The following is a 17,798-nucleotide window of genomic DNA, read 5'->3' on the forward strand; positions in this document are numbered from 1 at the left end:
CTGTAAAGATGGTCAAAGAGCTCAGGAGAAAAATGGATGAACAGAGTCAGAAATTAGGAGTTTTTAACAAAGAGTCAGAAAATATAAAGAAGAATGAGAGATAAAGAATACAATAACTGAAATGAAAAATAAACTAGAAGGAATCAAGAGTAGATTAAATGATACAGAGAAATGTATCAGCGAGCTGGAAGATAGAGCTGTGGAAATCACTGAGGTTGAACAGAAAAAAGAATAAAAGGAAATGAGGACAGCTTAAGAGACTTCTGGCACAACATCAAGCATACTAACATTTGCATTATAGGAGTCCCAGAAAGAGGAGAGAGAGAGAAAGGGACTGAGAACATATTTGAAGACATAATAGCTGAATACTTACATAACCTGGGAAAGGAAGCAGACATCCAGGTCCAGGAAGCACAGAGAGTGCAAAACAGGATCAACCTAAGGAGGAACATACCAAGACACATTGTATTTTAGATGACAAAAATTAAAGATGAAGAGAGAATATTAAAAGCAGCAAGGGAAAAGCAATAAATTACATACAAGGGAACTCCCATCAGGCTATCAGCTGACTTTTCGGCAGAAACTCTGCTGGCCAGAAGGGAATGGCACAACATATCTAAAGTGATGAAAAGGAAGAACATACAACCAAGAGTAATCCACCAGCAAGGCTTGCTTTCTGATTGGATGGAGAGATCAAAAGTTTTACAGATAAGCGGGGTGTGGGGGCGTGATAAATTGGGAGATTGGGATTGACATATATACACTAATATGTATTGAATGGATAACTAATAAGAACCTGCTGTATAAAAAAATAAATAAATTTCAAAGAAAAAGTTTTACAGATAAGCAAAAGATAAGAGTTCAGCACCATCAAACCAGCTTTACAAGAAATGTTAAAGGGATTTCTCTAAGTGAAAAAGAAAAGGCTACAACTAGAAACGTGAAAATTACAAAAAAGAAAAACCTCATTGGTAAAGGCAAATATATAGAAAAGGCAGTAAATCAACCACGTGCAAAATGAGCAGGAAGGTTAAAAGACAAAAGTAGTAAAACTATTTATATCTGTGATAAGCAGTTAAGGGATACACAAAACAAAAAGATGTAAAATATGATGTCAAGAACAGTAATGATGGGGGGAGGAGAGTAAAAATGGAGGGTTGTTACAGTGCATTTGAAATTAAGACATCAGCAACTTAAAATAATCATGTATATATAAAGATTGCTATATATAAACCTCATGGTAACCATGAACCAAAAACCTAATATAGAGACATAAAAACTAAAGAGAAAGGAATTCAAACCTAACACTAAAGAAAATCATCAAATCATGAAGAGAGCAAGAGAAAAAGAAAGAAACAGCGAAGAACTACAAAAACACCCAGAAAACAATTAACTAAATGAGATTAAATACAACCTATCTGTAATTACTTTAAATGTAAATGACTAAATGTCCCAATCAAAAAACTTAGGGTGACTGACTTTCAGTCTAAGTGACAGTAAGTCACCCCAACTATGGAAACACTGGGCTATGAAATCATGCCTGTTAGCTCAGACTGGAGTGTGTCCTACGAGCATCTCTCCTACTCCTTACAGAAGGCCAAGATGGTGCCCCGGAGCTGCTCCTCAAAGTGCACCCACCAGCTAAGCCTGAGTTTTTGTTTTTTTTTTTTTTTTTTTTTTGCGGTACGCGGGCCTCTCACTGTTGTGGCCTCTCCCGTGTTTGTGGAGCGCAGGCTCCGGACGTGCAGGCTCAGCGGCCATGGCTCACGGACCCAGCCGCTCCGCGGCACGTGGGATCTTCCCAGACCGGGGCACGAACCCGTGTCCCCTGCATCGGCAGGCGGACTCTCAACCACTGCGCCACCAAGGAAGCCCTGAGTCTGAGTTTTGTCTCTCTAAATGTTAAAAAAAATAACGTAAGGAGAAAAGGACGTACCCCGCTAAATGTGAACACTTTGCATAAGCTTGATAGGGCAAGAGTGCAATCAACAACTATTTAAAGAGAATCTTCTTTTCATCCACCTCTCGTTTTTTTCCTTAAATGAGGAAACACATTGGTCTAGCAAGGATAGTATCTGTGCCTTGAGGATAGCAATTATAGAATGGATCCATCTAAAATACGTTTTCTGCATTTTGTTGCTTTGTTTGTTTAGAGAGGGTAATAGCAAACAGTCTTCAAAGAAAATGAGGTGAAGACCAAGTGCTTCAACAATCAAGAACATCTATGTTTTGAGATGGGTGTGTGGTGAAGCATGCTTTTGGGGTTTTCTGTATTTAGGAGATTCTGAGTTCTTGACTGTTGGCCAAATTTCAAGCAAGTAAAAATCAGTGCGGTCTGTATATTTTTCTAAGTTTACCCAGAAAAATGCTCTGTTCCTTCTGTGGCACATGCTTATGCTGCTGAAAGCTAAATCCTCAAAATAAAACCTAAGGAGGGGACTAATAATTCATTAAGGTAAATAAATGGTGTCTCTACTAATTCCTATCCTGTAGAAGAATTTTTGGTAGTGGATAAATAACATACCCTGGGCAGGTGAACTCAACCTGGTAGATAAAAGTTTGCTTTGGGGCTTCCCTGGTGGCACAGTGGTTGAGAGTCCGCCTGCCGATGCAGGGGATGCAGGTTCGTGCCCCGGTCCGGGAAGAACCCACATGCCGCGGAGCGGCTGGGCCCGTGAGCCATGGCCGCTGAGCCTGAGCGTCCTGAGCCTGTGCTCCGCAACGGGAGAGGCCACAACAGTGAGAGGCCCGCATACCGCAAAAAAAAAAAAAAAAAAAAGTTTGCTTTGGTCACAGTTGCCTATGAATATGGGTTTCAAAATAAACATAAAGGCTTAACTTAGAATTTCATTATGTTTTAGAATCATCACTGCCTTAATGTTCAAACATCTAATTAAGTTCTCCTAGTAAGGAGAAATGCACGTTTGTTTATGGCTTTTTGTGAATATATATGCAGTGATCTATGGCTTTAAAAAAATTCTGTGTTTCTGTGACAATGTTTGTTAATCCAGCCAATGGAGTTATTTACAGAAAAATGTAGCATGTAGTAGTTTTTCATGTACAAGTAAGAACTGTTTCCCCCCAAAACCTTAGTTACCTAAATTGTTCTAAGATTATTTGTAAAATCTGAAACTCAGTGATTAAAGAGAAGTGAGAATTCTAAAAAACAAACAAACAAAAAACTTAGGGTGACTGAATGGATAAAAAAAGCAAGACCTATCTATATGCTGCCTACAAGAGACTCACTTCAGATCTAAAGACACACAGAGACTGAAAGGGAAGGGATGGAAAAAGATGCAATATGCAAATGGAAATCAAAAGAAAGTCAGGGTAGCAATATTTATATCAAGACAAAATAGACTTTTATTTGTTTGTTTGTTTTTGCGGTACACGGGCCTCTCACTGTTGTGGCCTCTCCCGTTGCAGAGCACAGGCTCAGGATGCACAGGCTCAGCGGCCATGGCTCACGGGCCCAGTCGCTCCGCGGCATGTGGGATCTTCCCGGACCGGGGCACGAACCTGTGTCCCCTGCATCGGCAGGCGGAGTCTCAACCACTGCGCCACTAGGGAAGCCCCAAAATAGACTTTTAAACGAAGACTGTAACAAGAGACAAAGAAAGACATCACATAATGATCAAGGGATCAATCCAAGAAGAAGATATAACAATTGTAAATATGTATGCACCCAAGTTGGGAGCACATAAACACATAAGGCAAATATTAACAGACATAAAGGGAGAAATCAATGGCAAAACAATAATAGGAGAGGAATTTAACACCCCACTTACATCAATGGACAGATCATCCAGACAGAAAAAAATCAATAAGGACACATAAAACAAATACATATATATATATATATAAAACATTCCATCCCAAAGCAGCAGAATACACATTCTTTTCAAGTGCACATGGAACATTCTCCAGGGCAGATCACATACTAGACCACAAAAGAAAACAAAACAAGCCTTGGTAAATTTAAGAAAATTTAAATTATACCAAACATTTTTTCCAACCACAACGGGATGAGACTAGAAATCAACTAAAAATAACAAAAAAAATGTAGATAACAAAAACACATGGAAGCTAAACAATATGCTACTAAACAACCAATGAATCACTGAAGGAATCAAACAAGAAATAAAAAAATACCTAGAGGGCTTCCCTGGTGGCGCAGTGGTTGAGAGTCTGCCTGCCGATGCAGGGGACACGGGTTCGTGCCCCGGTCCGGGAAGATCCCACATGTCGTGGAGCGGCTGGGCCTGTGAGCCATGGCCGCTGAGCCTGCGTGTCCGGAGCCTGTGCTCCGCAACGGGAGAGGCCACAGCAGTGAGAGGCCCGTGTACGGCAAAAAAAAAAGAAAAAATAATACCTAGAGACAAATGAAAATGAAAACACAATAATCCTAAATCTATGGAATGCAGCAAAAGCAGTTCTAATAGGGAAGTTTATAGAGATACAAGCCTACCTCAGGAAACAAGAAAAATTTCAAATAAATAACCTAACCCTATACGTAAATTAATTAGAAAAAGAACAAACAGAAAACAAAGTTAGTGGAAGGAAAGAAATCATAGAGATCAGAGCAGAAATTAATGAAATAGAGACAAAGAAAAAAAGAAAGAAAGAAGGAAAGAAAGAAAGGAATAAAGAAAGAAAAGAAGGAAGGAAGGAAGGAAGAAAGAAAGAGAGAAAGAAAGAAAGAAAGAAGGAAGGAAGGAAGGAAGGAAGGAAAGAAAGAAAGAAAGAAAGAAAGAAAAGAAAAGATCAGTAAAACTAAGAGCTGGTTCTTTGAAAACATAAAATTGATAAACCTTTAGCTGCACTCATCAAGACAAAAAGAGGGCCCAAATCAATAAAATCAGAAATGAAAAGGAGAAATTACAATGGACACCACAGAAACACAAAGCATCATAAGAGATTACTATGAACAACTGTATGCCAATAAAATGGACCACCTAGAAGAAATGGACAAATTCCTAGAAATGTACAATCTCCCGAGACTGAATCAGGAAGAAATAGACAATATGAACAGACCAATTACCAGTAATGAAATTGAATCAGTAATTTAAAAACTCCCAACAAAACAGTATGGAGGTTCCTTAAAAACCTAAAAATAGAACTACACTATGACCCAGCAGGCCCACTACTGGGCATATACCCAGAGAAATCCATAATTCAAAAAGATACATGCACTACAATGTTCATAGCAGCCCTATTTATAAAAGCCAGGACATGGAAGCAACCTAAATGTCCATCAACAGAGGAATGGATAAAGAAGATGTGGTACATATATGCAATGGAATATTACTCAGCCATAAAAAGGAATGAAATTGGGTCATTTGTAGAGACGTGGATGGACCTAGAGAGTATCATACAGAGTGAAGTAAGTCAGAAAGAGAAAAACAAATATTGTATATTAATGCATATATGTGGAATCTAGTAAAATGGCATAGATGACCTTATTTGCCAAGCAGAAATAGAGACATGGACACAGAGAACAAATGTATGGATACCAAGGGGGAAAGGGGTGGGATGGGAGGAATTGGGAGATTGGGATTGACACATATATGCTATTGATGCTATGTATTAAATAGTCAACTGATGGGAACATACTGTATAGCACAGGGAACTCTACTTAATGCACTGTGGTATCCTAAATGGGAGGGTAATCCAAAAGGGAGGGGATATATGTATATATATGGCTGATTCATTTTGCAGTGCAGTAGAAGCTAACACAACATTGTAAAGCAACTATACTCCAATTCAAAAACAACAACAAAAAACAACTCCCAAACAAAAGTCCAAGGCTAGATGGCTTCACAGGTGAATTCTCCCAAGCATTTACAGAAGAGTTAACCCTATTTTTCTCAAACTATTCCAAACAACTGTAGAAAAATTGTAGAGGAAGGAATGCTTCCAAACTTATTCTACGAGACCAGCATCACCCTGATAACCAAAATCAAACAAAGATATCAAAAAAAAAGAAAGAAAATTACAGGCCAATATCACTGATGAACACCGATGCAAAAATTCTCAACAAAATATTAGCAAACCAAATCCAACAATACATTAAAAGGCTAATACACCATGATCAAGTGGGATTTATCTCAGGGATGCAAGAATGGTTCAGTATCTGCAAATAAATCAATGTGATACACCACATTAATAAAGTTAAGAATAAAAATCATATGATCATCTCAGTAGATACAGAAAAAATTTTTGAAAAAATTCTACATCGATTTATGATAAAAACTCTACACATACACACACACACATACTCTACACAAAGTGGTATATAGAGAACATAACTCAACATAATAAAGGCCATATATGATAAGCTGACAGTTAACATGATACTTAACAGTGAAAAGCTGAAAGCTTTTCCTCTAAGAACAAGAACAAGACAAGGATGCCCACTCTCACTATTTTTATTCAACATAGTATTAGAAGTCCTAGCCACAGCAACCAGACAAAAAAAAAGAAATAGAAGGAATCCAAATTGAGAATATACACACTACTATATATAAAATAGATAACCAACAAGGATCTACTGTAGGGACTTCCCTGGTGGCACAGTGGTTAAGAGTCTGCCTGCCAGTGCAGGGGACATGGGTTCGAGCCCTGGTCTGGGAAGATCCCACATGCCGCGGAGCAACTAAGCCCGTGTGCCACAACTACCGAGGCTGCGCTCTAGAGCCGCAAGCCACAGCTACTGAGCCCACGTGCTGCAACTACTGAAGCTCACGCCCCTAGAGCCCATGCTCCACAATAAGAGAAGCCACCACAATGACAGCACATGCACCACAACAAACAGCAATGAAGACCCAATGTAGCCAAAAATAAATAAATAAATAAATAAAGGATCTACTGTATACACAGGGAACTGTACTCATTATCTTGTAATAACCTATAATGAAAGAAAATCTAAAAAAGACTATATATCACACACACACACATATGAATTGCTTTGCTGTACACCTGAAACTAGCACAACATTGTAAAATTGTAAATCAACTACACTTCAATAAAAACTAAAAAAAATAAAGGCATTATATTAAACCATTTGAATTAAGGACACTTGTTATACAGCAATAGCTAAGTGATACAATAATCAAAGCAAACAGCAATAAAGGAAATTGTAATTTTTTTTTTTGGCTCCATTGTGTCTTCGTTGCTGCGCGTGGGCTTTCCCTAGTTGTGGCTAATGGGGGCTACTCTTCATCGCAGTGCATGGGCTTCTCATTGTGGTGGCTTCTCTTGTTGCGGAGCATGGGCTCTAGGCACACGGGCTTCAGTAGTTGCAGCACACGAGCTCAGTAGTTGTGGATCATGGGCTCTAGAGTTGTGGCTCATAGGCTCAGTAGTTGTGGCACACAGGCTTAGTTGCTCCACTGCATGTGGGATCTTCCTGGACCAGGGGCCGAACCTGTGTACCCTGCATTGGCAGGCAGATTCTCAATCACTGCACCACCAGGGAAGCCCAGGGTAACTGTAATTTTTTTTTAAAAAAAGGAATCAAAATTAGGAAGGAAGAAGTAAAACGGTCACTGCAGATGACATGATACTATACACAGAAAATCATCAAGATGCCACCAAAAAAATACTAGAGCTCATCAATGAATTCAGTAAAATTTAGGATACAAAATTAATATGCAGAAATCAGTTGCATTTCTAAAACTAACAACTACAAGAAAGAGAAATTAAGGAAACAATCCCATTTACAATCTCATCAAAAAGAATAAAATACCTAGGAATAAATCTAACTGTACTTAGAAAACTTAAGATGGGACTTCCCTGGTGGTCCAGTGGTTAAGACTCCATGCTCCCAATGCAGGGGGCATGGGTTTGATCCCTGGCCAGGGAACTAAGATCCTGCATGCCATGCAGTGTGGCCAAAAAAAAAAACCCGTAAGATACTGATGAAAGAAATTGAAGGCAACACAAACAGATGGAAAGATACACTGTGTTCATGGATTAGAAAAATTAATAATTGTTAAAATGACCATAGTAGCTACCCAAGGCAATCTACAGATTCATTGCAACCCCTTTCAAAATACCAATGGCATTTATCAGAGATCTAGAAAAAATAATTTTAAAATGTGTATGGAAGCACAAAAGATCCCGAATAGTCAAAACAATCTTGAGAAAGAATAACAGAGCTGGAGGTATCATGCTCCCTGACTTCAGATTATACTACAAAGCTACATCAATCAAAACAGTATGGTACTGGGGCTTCCCTGGTGGTGCAGTGGTTAAGAATCTGCCTGCCAGTGCAGGGGACACGGGTTTGAGCCCTGGTCCAGGAAGATCCCACATGTCACAGAGCAACTAAGCCCGTGAGCCACAACTACTGAAGTCTGCACTATTAGAGCCTGTGCTCTGCAACAAGAGAAGCCACTGCAATGAGAAGCCCATGCACCACAACAAAGAGTAGCTCCCATTTGCGGTAACTGAAGAAAGCCCGTGTGCAGCAACGATCCAATGCAGCCAAAAATTAAAAATAAATAAATAAATTTTTTAAAAACAAAAAAACACTATGGTACTGGCACAACAGACACATAGATCAATGGAACAGAATAGAGACCCCAGAAATAAACCCACGTCTTATGGTCAACTTATCTACGACAAAGGAGGCAAGAATATACAATGGAGGAAAGACAGTCTCTTCAATAAGTGGTGCTGGGAAAACTGGACAGCTACATGTAAAAGAATGAAATTAGAACATTTTCTCATACCATATACAAAAATGAACTCAAAATGGATTAAAGACCTAAATGTTAGACTGGAAAGCATAAAACTCAGAAAAAAACACAGGCAGAACAGTCTGTGTCATAAATTGTAGCAATATTTTTTTGGATCTGTCACCTAAGGCACATGAAACAAAAGAAAAGGTAAACAAATGGGACCTAATTAAACTTAAAAGCTTTTGCACAGCAAAGGAAACAATTGACAACGAAAGGACAACATACTGAAGGGTAGAAAATATTTGTAAGTGATCTGAACAATACGGGGTTGATGTTGAAAGTATCTAAGCAGCTCACGGTACTGAATATCAGAAATAGAAAAAACTGGGCAGAAGGTCTGAACAGACGTTTTTCCAAAGAAGACATACCAATGCCAAACAGGCACATGAAACAATTCTCAAAATCACTAATCATCGGAGAAATGCAAACTGAAACCACAATGAGATATCACCTCACACCTGTCAGAAGGGCTGTCATCAAAAAGACCACAAATAAAAAATGTTGGTGAGGATGTGGAGGAAAGGGACCCCTTGGACATAGTTGGTGGGAATGTGAGCTGGTGCAGCCACTGTGGAAGACAATATGGAGGGTCCTCAAAAAGCTAAAACTAGAACTACTGTATGATCTAGCAATTCCACTCCTGGGCATATATCTGAAGAAAATTGAAACATTAACTTGAAAAGATACACGCACCCCAATGTTCATAGCAGCATTATTTATAATTGCCAAGATATCAAAGCAACCTAAGTGTCCATCAACAGATGAATGGATAAAGAAGATGTGGTATACATATAAAATGGAATACTACTCAGCTATTAAAAGGAATGAACTTTTGCCATTTGCAGCAACAGGGCTGGACCTGGAGGGTACTGTGCTTAGTAAAATAAGTAAGATACAGAAAGACAAATACTGAATGTTATCATTTATATGTGGAAATGTGGAATCTAAAAATTTAAACAAAAGAATGAATACAACAAGACAGAAATAGTCTATATAGAGAACAAACTGTGTTTACCAGTGTGGAGAGGGAAAGGATGGGGCAAGATAGGAGTAGTGGATTAAGAGATACAAACTACTATGTACAAAATAAATAAGCAACAAGGATATATTGTACAGCACAGGGAATATAGCCAATATTTTATAATAACTATAAATGGAGTATAAGCTATAAAAATAGTGAATCACTGTGCTGTACACCTGAAACTAATATAATATTGTAAATCAATTATACCTCAATTAAAAAAAAAAGCAAGCCATAGGAAAAAATGAGATGGCCTGGAAAAAGAATACAGAGTGTCTAAGAGAGAACCCAAAATTTTAGGTTTGGTAAAGAACACCGCAGATGATGCTGTAAATTCATAACTAGAGCAACAGGAAGAAGACCAGAAGAGTGCAGTATCCAGGATAACAAGGAAAAGACTTTTTGAGAAAGGTAGAATGGCCATCTATAATATATCGGATGCTCCTGAGAGCTCAGGTAAAATAAAGATGTAAAAGTCCACTGGATTTGGTAACACAGAGGTCTTTGTTAGCCTTAGCCAGAGGGAGTTCGGTTATGCTATGTTGAGTGGAATCCTGGTTGAGTGGGAGTGAAAAAGAGCCGGGTTCAGCAGCAGGCCAGTGAGCTGTCTTCCTGGAGGGCTGATCTATAAGGGGTGCTAAAGCAGTATCAGAATAAATTTGTAAAATAAACTTGGGTTGGTGGGAAATGAGGGCTAATGGTATAGGTTTTCTTTCTGAGGTGAGGAAAACTTTCTACAATTGACTGCTGATGGGAAGGAATCAGTAAGGGGGTTGAGGAAGGAGACAACGGGGAGCATAATCAATAGTCAAAGTTCAGAAGTCAAGAGGAGATGGTATTCAGAACAGATGGAAGGAATGGCCTGGGAGATGAGAAAGAACAGCTAGTCCAATACAACAAGAGGGAAAAAGGAAGAAAGAGAAGCATGGGAGTGACACAGTTATGTTTGTAGACTGCGTGTAGAAAGTTGAACTCACCCCTTTGTTTTTTTTTTGTTTGTTTTTTGGGGTTTTTTTTTTGCGGTACACGGGCCTTTCACTGTTGTGGCCTCTCCGGTTGCGGAGCACAGGCTCCGGACGCGCAGGCTCAGCGGCCATGGCTCACGGACCCAGCCGCTCCGCAGCATGTGGGATCTTCCCAGACCGGGGCACGAACCCGTGTCCCCTGCATCGGCAGGCGGACTCTCAACCACTGCGCCACCAGGGATGCCCTGAACTCACCCCTTTGGATGCTTCCATTTTTCTGTGAGTCAGGAGGTGTGTATTAGTTTTCTATTGTTGCTGTAACAAATGATCGCAAACTTACTAGCTTGAAATAACACAAATGTATTAGCTCACAGCTGTGCTGGTCTGTTGGTTTCTCTGCTCCAAGTTTCAGCAGGTTCTGGCAGGCTTCCAAACTCCTCAGGTCATTAGCAGAATCTAGTTCTTTCCGCTTGCGGAACAAAGGTTTCCATTTCCCTGCTGGCTGTCAGCTGGGGGGTGGGGGGGGGGTCACCTTTGGCAGCAGAGGCATCTGTCCCAGAGCTAGCCACAGCATGTTGAATCCTTCTCACAACTGGAATCTTTCTTACTTCTCTGCCACATCTCTTTGCCTCCGCTGGAGAAAGTTCTCTGTTTTTAAGGAGCATGTGATTAAATTGGGCCCACCTGGATAATTCAGGCTACTTTTTCTATTGTAAGACCCATAATCTTAATTATATCTGCAAAGTCCCTTTTGCCATGTAATGTAACATATTCACAGGTTCTAGGGATTAGGGCATGGACATCTTTGGGAGGCCCATTCTGCTGAGTGCAAAGTGACATCATCAAGTGAGAACAGGAAATGGAAGACGTGAGAGGTTTTAGAGAGAATGGGAAAAGTTTGAAGTAACCACACTGGAGAGTAAGAACATGAACTGACTAGAGAAACTCTGTAAATGTGACAGATGGCACGGTTGGGGCCATGGTGATACCAAGAGTGGCTTTCTCAGGCAGCACTCAGCCACTTGGACATGGCGCAGAGAATGGGAGTAGTGATGGAATAGACAGGCAAAGGGTCTCTATTCTGTTCCATTGACCTATGTGTCTGTTGTGCCAGTGCCGTATGGTTTTTTTGTTTTTAATAAATTTATTTATTTTTAATTTTTGGCTGCATTGGATCTTCACTGCTGCACGCGGGCTTTCTTCAGTTGCAGCAAGAGGGAGTTACTCTGTTGCAGTGCACTGGCTTCTCATTGCAGTGGCTTCTCTTGTTGCGGAGCACGGGCTCTTATAGCGCAGGCTTCAGTAGCTGTGGCTCACGGGCTCTAGAGTACAGTCTCAGTAGTTGTGGCGCACGGGCTTAGTTGCTCCGCGGCATGTGGGATCTTCCCAGACCAGGGCTCCAACCCGCGTCCCCTGCATTGGCAGGCGGATTCTTAACCACTGAGCCACCAGTGAAGTCCCTCCTTCCATTTTAATATTGAGATCTGTCATATTGACGGCTCCAGGTGGTCTTTATGTGGTTAGCATCCAAGGGATCGAGAGAATAGTACCAAAGGTGCATCAGTCGGGGGAATCTGGCTGGTTGAAATATAGTACTTGAATCAGAAGTAAGGGCTGGTCTAACCTCTGGGGTCTGTGTATATGCCTGACTGGCTAACTTTGAGTTTGCTTTGTTTTTACTCTTTGACCCTCACTTCTACCATAAAGGGGTAAGTGTTCGGGCCACATGAGAAATGGCAGATATATTTCTGAGAGTCTCCTGGAGGGTAGTGGGAACAGGTGCCTTGGAAAATTCAGCAACAGCAAAAAGGAGGCCTGCATGATAATGACTTGATTCCCACAGAGGTTAGCCTGGAGCAGCATTGCCCAAACTAGCCAGTTTGCTAAATACCATCATCATGTGGGGCCCACCCATGACTCAATGAATCTTCAGGGGACGGATTCCTGACACCATGTTAAGTAAGTGCCTGAGGTGATTCTTTTTTTTTTGCCACACCACGTGGGCTTAGCTCCCTCCTGACCAGGGATTGAACCCAACTCCCCTGAGGTGATTCTTTTTTTTTTTTTACAGTACGCGGGCTTCTCACTGTTGTGGCCTCTCCCGTTGCGGAGCACAGGCTCCGGACGCGCAGGCCCAGTGGCCATGGCTCACGGGCCCAGCCGTTCCTCGGCATGTGGGATCTTCCCGGACCGGGGCACGAACCCGTGTCCCCTGCATTGGCAGGTGGACTCTCAATCACTGCACCCCCAGGGAAGCCCTGAGGTAATTCTTATGCTGAGGAAAAACTTGGAAAATTTTAGCTTAAGGCAATGATTCTCTACCTTTTTCCCTATATAGTTGAGCAAATTTCCCTATATAGTTGTGTAATTTGCTCAATAATAATTATTATTATTTCTAATAATAAGAAATATCAGCCATGATTTTCAATCAGGGACCATGCCCTCCTGGACGGGGCTATCAGAATTACAAGACTGTCTGGGATTGGGTAAGAAGGAGGAACGAAGGGAGCCTAGTGTGGATTTAAGTCGCTTTAAACAGATTCCCCAGAGAAACTGAGGCTCCTTCTCACTAGGGAGGGTCATCCTCCACCACCCTACTTCCAACCTCCTTCTCTGTTTGACAGTCACTGGTCTGGACTCTAGCCAAGAGGAAGAGAATTCCCTAATGAGCTTACTAGTTATATTCTGCTGTTTAGAGTGTTCTATGACATAATTCTGGTCAGGCTGCCTCTAGAAAGCCAGTCACCTTGCTATTCTAGCAAAGTTGAGTTTTAAGCCTGCCAAACTAAAGACTGGACTTCACAGACTGGTGCCCAAAATGACCCCCTGCAGAACACATCTGGACAGCTTGCTAGCCTCCCAGGCCTCACTCTCCTTCTTCATTGGCTGGATCTCCAGCTGTATCCCTGGTTATATTCCAATTAGAATGTGCATACACACACATCTTCCTCCATATGGTTTATTAAGGCACTGTATATGATTTGTTTTTACTGTGATTTTTTAAATTATTCACACTTTAATATTAATATTGTTAATAGTGATAACAATAAGGCCATTATCTACATAACTTTTACAGTTTACAAACTGTTTACATAAGGGTACTGTACATGATGATATCGCCTTACTCCAATTTGACCTTAAAAGGGACGCGACAGAAATATAGATCAATGGAACAGGATAGAAAGCCCAGAGATAAACCCACGCACATATGGTCACCTTATCTTTGATAAAGGAGGCAAGAATATACAGTGGAGAAAAGACAGTCTCTTCAATAAGTGGTGCTGGGAAAACTGGACAGCTACATGTAAAAGAATGAGATTAGAACACTCCCTAACACCATATACAAAAATAAGCTCAAAATGGATTAAAGACCTAAACGTAAGGCCAGAAACTATCAAACTCTTAGAGGAAAACATAGGCAGGACACTCTATGACATAAATCACAGCAAGATCCTTTTTGACCCACCTCCTACAGAAATGGAAATAAAAATAAACAAATGGGACCTAATGAAACTTCAAAGCTTTTGCACAGCAAAGGAAACCATAAACAAGACCAAAAGACAACCCTCAGAATGGGAGAAAATATTTGCAAATGAAGCAACTGACAAAGGATTAATCTCCAAAATTTACAAGCAGCTCATGCAGCTCAATAACAAAAAAACAAACAACCCAATCCAAAAATGGGCGGAAGACCTAAATAGACATTTCTCCAAAGAAGATATACAGATTGCCAACAAACACACGAAAGAATGCTCAACATCATTAATCATTAGAGAAATGCAAATCAAAACTACAATGAGATATCATCTCACACCCATCAGAATGGCCATCATCAAAAAATCTAGAAACAGTAAATGCTGGAGAGGGTGTGGAGAAAAGGGAACACTCTTGCACTGCTGGTGGGAATGTAAATTGATACAGCCACTATGGAGAACAGTATGGAGGTTCCTTAAAAAACTACAAATAGGGCTTCCCTGGTGGCGCAGTGGTTGAGAGTCCGCCTGCCGATGCAGGGGACGCGGATTCGTGCCCTGGTCCGGGAAGATCCCACATGCCGCGGAGCGGCTGGGCCCATGAGCCATGGCCACTGGGCCTGCAGGTCCGGAGCCTGTGCTCCTCAACGGGAGAGGCCGCAGCAGTGAGAGGCCCGCGTAGCGCAAAAAAAAAACAAACTACAAATAGAACTACCATACGACCCAGCAATCCCACTACTGGGCATATACCCTGAGAAAACCATAATTCAAAAACAGTCATGTACCAAAATGTTCATTGCAGCTCTATTTACAATAGCCAGGAGATGGAAGCAACCTAAGTGTCCATCATCGGATGAATGGATAAAGAAGATGTGGCACATATATACAATGGAATATTACTCAGCCATAAAAAGAAACGAAACTGAGTTATTTGTAGTGAGGTGGATGGACCTAGAGTCTGTCATACAGAGTGAAGTAAGTCAGAAAGAGAAAAACAAATACCGTATGCTAACACATATATACGGAATCTAAGAAAAAAAAAAAGTCATGAAGAACCTAGGAGTAAGACGGGAATTGAGACGCAGACCTACTAGAGAATGGACTTGAGGATGTGGGGAGGGGGAAAGGGTAGGCTGTGACAAAGTGAGAGAGTGGCATGGACATATATATACTACCAAAGGTAGAATAGATAGCTAGTGGGAAGCAGCTGCATAGCACAGGGAGATCAGCTCCGTGCTTTGTGACCACCTAGAGGGGTGGGATAGGGAGGGTGGGAGGGAGGGTGATGCAAGAGGGAAGAGATATGGGAACATGTGTATATGTATAACTGATTCACTTTGTTATAAAGCAAAAACTAACACACCATTGTAAAGCAATTATACTCCAATAAAGATGTTTTTAAAAAAAAGGGATGGGACTTGAATTGCAAATTTATTTAATATCAAATGCTCTAAGATTCAGAAGAAAGTAATTGCCTGTAATAGTTTTAAAAAACCACTTTCTGTTTTCTTTTGTGCTTTTAAAACCCATTGTTTTCCATCTAATTTCTTGACATTACATCACCCCTACCCACCCAACCTGGCATTCTTCACTTTCTGTTGCCCTTGCCCTTTTGTAGCTAGGTCTCATAAATTAATTGTGTCCTTCTTTTAATCCTCTCTTCCTCTGGTCTGGTTTCCTTCATTATACAGTTGACACTTGAACAATTCGAAGGTTACGTGTGACCACCCTCCACACAGTTGAAAATCTGAGTACAATTGATAGTGGGCCCTTCATTTTCTTGGTTCCTCTGTACTTGCAGATTAAACCAGCTGTAGATCACATAGTACTGTAGTATTTACTCTGGAAAATACTGAGTTTTACAAGGGAGACAAAAGTATAGCCTATATTCCTGGTTTCAAAATGTTCTCAATACAGTTGGGAAAATAAGATAAGCACATCACAATTACATTGATGAAAATGTGATGATATTTCATCTGGAAGTAACTTAAAACTTAATGTACTTATTTCACATTTGTTTTCAAAGTTTTTCAACCCAACTCATGGATGACATGCCATGCTGTTTAGAACCCACTTTAATTGTGTCTACTAGTGCCAACAGCTTCTGGGTTTCCCCTGGTCCCTCCATCACTAGGATAATACCCCTTGAAATATGTTAGGGAATTAAAGTAGTAGATATCTAAATAAATGAAAAAGTTAAGAGGAAAACATAGAATAACAATAATAATTATATTCACTGAAATGCTGAACCATGGGCATACAGCTATACATGTCCTCATACAGTTAGGGTCTTGTCAGGAAAAAGATGATATACCCAAAGGGTTTAACTACAAAGAGTTTAATGAAGGGACTAGTTATAAAGGGTGTAGTCAGAGAGGCCAGTACAAAGATAAAATAAGACGATGGAGTGCCCAGGGACATTGGGAAGTCATTACTAACTCTAGGCCTGAAGGGGAAAGAAAGGGAAAGATGTTTCCAGCAGCAGATAAGAGCCAGCTCTGTGTAAAGGGGGCAGCCTGATGGGAGCTATGGCCTTAGGGGGAGGAGTGTGACCAGGCAGAACTGTTACAAGAGGGGAAAGAGTGAGAACAATGACCCTGACTTCCCTCTCCTCCTGCCCTCAGATTTCCTCCTGCTGACTGACCCTAACCCAAAGCTGAAGGGTAAGAAAACCCAGACCATACCGTTGGTAAAGGTTTAGTGTCCAGGGGTACAGAACAGAGCTGAGATGGGTGAGAAGGGATCTGGAAGGGCAAACAGAGAATAACCAGCACAAATCCCTACAGAGTTTTAGGAGTCTCTGCAGGTAGGTTTATGGTAAGGAATTTCCAAGGCAGTGAACTCCAGCATCCTCAGCCTGGTTGGCAATAGGCATAATAGGGCAAATTGAAGAGACCCATGACCTTAGAATTTAACCTAACGAGTCAGTCTCCCAAACCCCCTCCCACCACACACCAACTACGTACTATATAGTTTAAATGTAGCCAAGTTGTTAACATGTTTACCCCTATTATTTTGGTGGGAAAATGCTCTTTTGTCAGGCCAAACTTTACCATTAGAGTAAGGGCCAACTGGGAGAAAATGAAGCCGACGTGAAGGTAAGGTAAGCAGTGACGCGTGGATGCTGTGGACAATCCCAAATTAAACCACACACACAACAAAAACCATCCTAAGGTTTGTAATGCAGACTCCCTAAATGGCCTCTCCTCAGAAATATGCAGATCGTCTATGGCCAGGATGTTAATGAATTCGAATTAATTTGTGAGAGCATTCTAGGGGTACAGTAATACACAAAATGTTCTTGAGTGTCACAATTTACCAATTGCTTAGTCAGTTGAGACTCTGGGGCCCCTGAGACTTCCCTACTGGTCCAGTGGTTAAGACTCCATGCTTCCACTGCAGGGGGCACGGGTTTGTTCCCTGGTTGGGGAAGTAAGATCCCTCAAACTGCGGGAGGCAGCCAAAAAAAAAAGACTCTGGGGCCCTTTGCCTGGGGCAAATGACCTTCTCTGGCCGCGTAATCTGACCATGGACTCCCAGGCGTTGCCTGTTGATTCTCCTATACAACTGGGCTTTGATTAAGGAGACAGTGAAA

The 17,798-nt window shown here is 41.0% G+C and overlaps 1 protein-coding gene across 4 annotated transcripts in view; it reads right to left on the bottom strand.

The window, feature by feature from the left end:
- SGMS2 (sphingomyelin synthase 2) overlaps nt 1-17,798 on the bottom strand; it is a 155,798-nt gene that overhangs the window by 93,501 nt on the left and 44,499 nt on the right. The window contains exons 2-3 of one of the 4 annotated variants that reach the window (XM_079921074.1): nt 541-616; nt 374-438 (exon numbers count right to left, since the gene is read on the bottom strand). The gene's annotated coding sequence lies outside the window, so the exon portion shown is untranslated. Of the gene's footprint in view, nt 1-373; nt 439-540; nt 617-3,519; nt 3,599-4,152; nt 4,912-17,798 lie in introns of those variants that run through there. The other 3 variants (XM_079921075.1, XM_079921073.1, XM_079921076.1) reach the window with 3 other exon arrangements.

The sequence above is a fragment of the Stenella coeruleoalba genome, assembly GCF_951394435.1.
Source record: "Stenella coeruleoalba genome assembly, chromosome: 4".
Lineage (NCBI taxonomy): Eukaryota > Metazoa > Chordata > Mammalia > Artiodactyla > Delphinidae > Stenella > Stenella coeruleoalba.